This window comes from Heterodontus francisci, chromosome 3 (assembly GCF_036365525.1).
Source record: "Heterodontus francisci isolate sHetFra1 chromosome 3, sHetFra1.hap1, whole genome shotgun sequence".
NCBI classification, from domain to species: domain Eukaryota; kingdom Metazoa; phylum Chordata; class Chondrichthyes; order Heterodontiformes; family Heterodontidae; genus Heterodontus; species Heterodontus francisci.
In genome coordinates this window covers 37,851,478-37,857,477 of record NC_090373.1, presented here as the reverse complement: position 1 = coordinate 37,857,477, position 6,000 = coordinate 37,851,478, and positions in this window count along the sequence as shown.

Below are 6,000 nucleotides of genomic sequence, written 5' to 3'. Positions count from 1 at the left end.
CTGTCCAATGTGGATCCGGGTAAGAATCCTGCCCAATGTGGATCCAAGTAAGAATCCTGCCCATTGTGGATCCGATAAAGAATCCTTCCCGCTGTGGATCCGGGTAAGAATCCTGCCCATTGTGGATCCGAGTAAGAATCCTGCCCGATGTGGATCCAAGTAAGAATCCTTCCCGCTGTGGATCCGGGTAAGATTCCTGTCCAATGTGGATCCGGGTAAGAAACCTGCCCACTGTGGATCCAAGTAAGAATCCTTCCCGCTGTGGATCCGGGTAAGATTCCTGTCCAATGTGGATCCGGGTAAGAATCCTGCCCACTGTGGATCCGGGTAGGAATCCTGCCCGATGTGGATCCGGGTAAGAATCCTGCCCACTGTGGATCCGAGTAAGAATCCTGCCCGCTGTAGATCCGGGTAAGAATCCTTCCCATGTGGATCCAGGTAAGATTCCTGCCCGATGCGGATCCGAGTAAGAATCCTGCCCATTGTGGATCCGAGTAAGAATCCTTCCCGCTGTGGATCCGAGTAAGAATCCTTCCCACTGTGGATCCGAGTAAGAATCCTTCCCACTGTGGATCCGAGTAAGAATCCTTCCCACTGTGGATCCGGGTAAGAATCTGCCCACTGTGGATCCGAGTAAGAATCCTTCCCACTGTGGATCCGAGTAAGAATCCTGCCCACTGTGGATCCGGGTAAGAATCCTTCCCATGTGGATCCAGGTAAGATTCCTGCCCGATGCGGAACCGAGTAAGAATCCTGCCCATTGTGGATCCGAGTAAGAATCCTTCCCGCTGTGGATCCGAGTAAAAATCCTTCCCACTGTGGATCCGGGTAAGAATCCTGCCCACTGTGGATCCGAGTAAGAATCCTTCCCACTGTGGATCCGGGTAAGAATCTGCCCACTGTGGATCCGAGTAAGAATCCTTCCCACTGTGGATCCGGGTAAGAATCCTTCCCGCTGTGGATCCGAGTAAGAATCCTTCCCACTGTGGATCCGAGTAAGAATCCTGCCCACTGTGGATCCGGGTAAGAATCCTTCCCACTGTGGATCCGAGTAAGAATCCTGCCCACTGTGGATCCGGGTAAGAATCCTTCCCACTGTGGATCCGAGTAAGAATCCTTCCCACTGTGGATCCGAGTAAGAATCCTGCCCACTGTGGATCCGGGTAAGAATCCTTCCCGCTGTGGATCCGAGTAAGAATCCTTCCCACTGTGGATCCGGGTAAGAATCCTGCCCACTGTGGATCCGAGTAAGAATCCTGCCCACTGTAGATCCGGGTAAGAATCCTTCCCATGTGGATCCAGGTAAGATTCCTGCCCGATGCGGATCCGAGTAAGAATCCTTCCCACTGTGGATCCGAGTAAGAATCCTTCCCGCTGTGGATCCGAGTAAGAATCCTTCCCACTGTGGATCCGAGTAAGAATCCTTCCCACTGTGGATCCGGGTAAGAATCCTGCCCACTGTGGATCCGGGTAAGAATCCTTCCCATGTGGATCCAGGTAAGATTCCTGCCCGATGCGGAACCGAGTAAGAATCCTGCCCATTGTGAATCCGAGTAAGAATCCTTCCCGCTGTGGATCCGAGTAAGAATCCTTCCCACTGTGGATCCGAGTAAGAATCCTTCCCGCTGTGGATCCGAGTAAGAATCCTTCCCACTGTGGATCCGAGTAAGAATCCTGCCCACTGTAGATCCGGGTAAGAATCCTTCCCGCTGTGGATCCGAGTAAGAATCCTTCCCACTGTGGATCCGAGTAAGAATCCTGCCCACTGTGGATCCGAGTAAGAATCCTTCCCACTGTGGATCCGAGTAAGAATCCTGCCCACTGTGGATCCGGGTAAGAATCCTTCCCGCTGTGGATCCGAGTAAGAATCCTTCCCACTGTGGATCCGGGTAAGAATCCTTCCCACTGTGGATCCGAGTAAGAATCCTGCCCACTGTGGATCCGGGTAAGAATCCTTCCCGCTGTGGATCCGAGTAAGAATCCTTCCCACTGTGGATCCGGGTAAGAATCCTGCCCACTGTGGATCCGAGTAAGAATCCTGCCCACTGTGGATCCGAGTAAGAATCCTGCCCGATGTGGATCCAAGTAAGAATCCTTCCCACTGTGGATCCGATAAAGAATCCTTCCCGCTGTGGATCCGGGTAAGAATCCTGCCCACTGTGGATCCGAGTAAGAATCCTGCCCGATGTGGATCCAAGTAAGAATCCTTCCCACTGTGGATCCGATAAAGAATCCTTCCCGCTGTGGATCCGGGTAAGAATCCTGCCCACTGCGGATCCGAGTAAGAATCCTGCCCGATGTGGATCCAAGTAAGAATCCTTCCCACTGTGGATCCGATAAAGAATCCTTCCCGCTGTGGATCCGGGTAAGAATCCTGCCCACTGTGGATCCGAGTAAGAATCCTTCCCGCTGTGGATCCGAGTAAGAATCCTTCCCACTGTGGATCCGGGTAAGAATCTGCCCACTGTGGATCCGAGTAAGAATCCTTCCCACTGTGGATCCGAGTAAGAATCCTGCCCACTGTGGATCCGAGTAAGAATCCTGCCCACTGTGGATCCGGGTAAGAATCCTTCCCGCTGTGGATCCGAGTAAGAATCCTTCCCACTGTGGATCCGGGTAAGAATCCTTCCCACTGTGGATCCGAGTAAGAATCCTGCCCACTGTGGATCCGGGTAAGAATCCTTCCCGCTGTGGATCCGAGTAAGAATCCTTCCCACTGTGGATCCGGGTAAGAATCCTGCCCGATGTGGATCCAAGTAAGAATCCTGCCCATTGTGGATCCGATAAAGAATCCTTCCCACTGTGGATCCGGGTAAGAATCCTGTCCAATGTGGATCCGGGTAAGAATCCTGCCCACTGTGGATCCGGGTAGGAATCCTGCCCACTGTGGATCCGAGTAAGAATCCTGCCCGCTGTAGATCCGGGTAAGAATCCTTCCCATGTGGATCCAGGTAAGATTCCTGCCCGATGCGGATCCGAGTAAGAATCCTGCCCATTGTGGATCCGAGTAAGAATCCTTCCCGCTGTGGATCCGAGTAAGAATCCTTCCCACTGTGGATCCGAGTAAGAATCCTTCCCGCTGTGGATCCGAGTAAGAATCCTTCCCGCTGTGGATCCGAGTAAGAATCCTTCCCACTGTGGATCCGGGTAAGAATCCTTCCCGCTGTGGATCCGAGTAAGAATCCTTCCCACTGTGGATCCGGGTAAGAATCCTTCCCGCTGTGGATCCGAGTAAGAATCCTTCCCACTGTGGATCCGGGTAAGAATCCTTCCCACTGTGGATCCGAGTAAGAATCCTTCCCGCTGTGGATCCGGGTAAGAATCCTGCCCACTGTGGATCCGAGTAAGAATCCTGCCCACTGTGGATCCGAGTAAGAATCCTTCCCGCTGTGGATCCGGGTAAGAATCCTGCCCGATGTGGATCCAAGTAAGAATCCTTCCCGCTGTGGATCCGGGTAAGAATCCTGCCCATTGTGGATCCGATAAAGAATCCTTCCCACTGTGGATCCGAGTAAGAATCCTTCCCACTGTGGATCCGAGTAAGAATCCTTCCCACTGTGGATCCAAGTAAGAATCCTTCCCGCTGTGGATCCGAGTAAGAATCCTTCCCACTGTGGATCCGATAAAGAATCCTTCCCACTGTGGATCCGATAAAGAATCCTTCCCACTGTGGATCCGATAAAGAATCCTTCCCGCTGTGGATCCGATAAAGAATCCTTCCCACTGTGGATCCGATAAAGAATCCTTCCCACTGTGGATCCGAGTAAGAATCCTGCCCGATGTGGATCCAAGTAAGAAAATGCCCATTGTGGATCCGATAAAGAATCCTTCCCACTGTGGATCCGATAAAGAATCCTTCCCGCTGTGGATCCGATAAAGAATCCTTCCCGCTGTGGATCCGATAAAGAATCCTTCCCACTGTGGATCCAAGTAAGAATCCTGCCCAATGTGGATCCGGGTAAGATTCCTGTCCAATGTGGATCCGGGTAAGATTCCTGTCCAATGTGGATCCGAGTAAGAATCCTTCCCACTGTGGATCCAAGTAAGAATCCTGCCCACTGTGGATCCAAGTAAGAATCCTTCCCACTGTGGATCCGGGTAAGATTCCTGTCCAATGTGGATCCGAGTAAGAATCCTTCCCACTGTGGATCCGGGTAAGAATCCTGTCCAATGTGGATCCGGGTAAGAATCCTGCCCAATGTGGATCCGGGTAAGATTCCTGTCCAATGTGGATCCGGGTAGGAATCCTGCCCACTGTGGATCCGAGTAAGAATCCTTCCCGCTGTGGATCCGGGTAAGAATCCTGTCCAATGTGGATCCGGGTAAGAATCCTGCCCACTGTGGATCCAAGTAAGAATCCTTCCCGCTGTGGATCCGGGTAAGATTCCTGTCCAATGTGGATCCGGGTAGGAATCCTGCCCACTGTGGATCCAAGTAAGAATCCTTCCCATTGTGGATCCGGGTAAGATTCCTGTCCAATGTGGATCCGGGTAAGAATCCTGCCCAATGTGGATCCGGGTAAGATTCCTGTCCAATGTGGATCCGGGTAAGAATCCTGCCCAATGTGGATCCGGGTAAGATTCCTGTCCAATGTGGATCCGGGTAAGAATCCTGCCCAATGTGGATCCAAGTAAGAATCCTTCCCACTATGGATCCGGGTAAGATTCCTGTCCAATGTGGATCCGAGTAAGAATCCTTCCCAATGTGGATCCAAGTAAGAATCCTGTCCAATGTGGATCCGAGTAAGAATCCTTCCCACTGTGGATCCGGGTAAGATTCCTGTCCAATGTGGATCCGAGTAAGAATCCTTCCCACTGTGGATCCGGGTAAGATTCCTGTCCACTGTGGATCCAAGTAAGAATCCTTCCCACTGTGGATCCGGGTAAGATTCCTGCCCACTGTGGATCCAAGTAAGAATCCTTCCCAATGTGGATCCAAGTAAGAATCCTGTCCAATGTGGATCCGAGTAAGAATCCTTCCCACTGTGGATCCAAGTAAGAATCCTTCCCACTGTGGATCCGGGTAAGAATCCTGTCCAATGTGGATCCGAGTAAGAATCCTTCCCAATGTGGATCCAAGTAAGAATCCTGTCCAATGTGGATCCGAGTAAGAATCCTTCTCACTGTGGATCCGGGTAAGAATCCTGCCCACTGTGGATCCAAGTAAGAATCCTTCCCAATGTGGATCCGAGTAAGAATCTGCCCACTGTGGATCCGGGTAAGATTCCTGTCCAATGTGGATCCGAGTAAGAATCCTTCCCACTGTGGATCCAAGTAAGAATCCTTCCCGCTGTGGATCCGGGTAAGATTCCTGTCCAATGTGGATCCGAGTAAGAATCCTTCCCATTGTGGATCCGAGTAAGAATCCTGCCCAATGTGGATCCGGGTAAGAATCCTTCCCACTGTGGATCCGGGTAAGAATCCTGCCCAATGTGGATCCGGGTAAGAATCCTGCCCAATGTGGATCCGAGTAAGAATCCTTCCCACTGTGGATCCAAGTAAGAATCCTTCCCACTGTGGATCCGGGTAAGAATCCTTCCCACTGTGGATCCAAGTAAGAATCCTTCCCACTGTGGATCCAAGTAAGAATCCTTCCCAATGTGGATCCGGGTAAGAATCCTGCCCAATGTGGATCCGAGTAAGAATCCTTCCCACTGTGGATCCAAGTAAGAATCCTTCCCACTGTGGATCCGGGTAAGAATCCTTCCCACTGTGGATCCGAGTAAGAATCCTGCCCAATGTGGATCCAAGTAAGAATCCTTCCCACTGTGGATCCAAGTAAGAATCCTTCCCACTGTGGATCCGGGTAAGAATCCTGCCCAATGTGGATCCGAGTAAGAATCCTGCCCAATGTGGATCCGAGTAAGAATCCTTCCCACTGTGGATCCGGGTAAGAATCCTGCCCAATGTGGATCCGGGTAAGAATCCTGCCCAATGTGGATCCGAGTAAGAATCCTTCCCACTGTGGATCCGGGTAAGAATCCTGCCCACTGTGGATCCA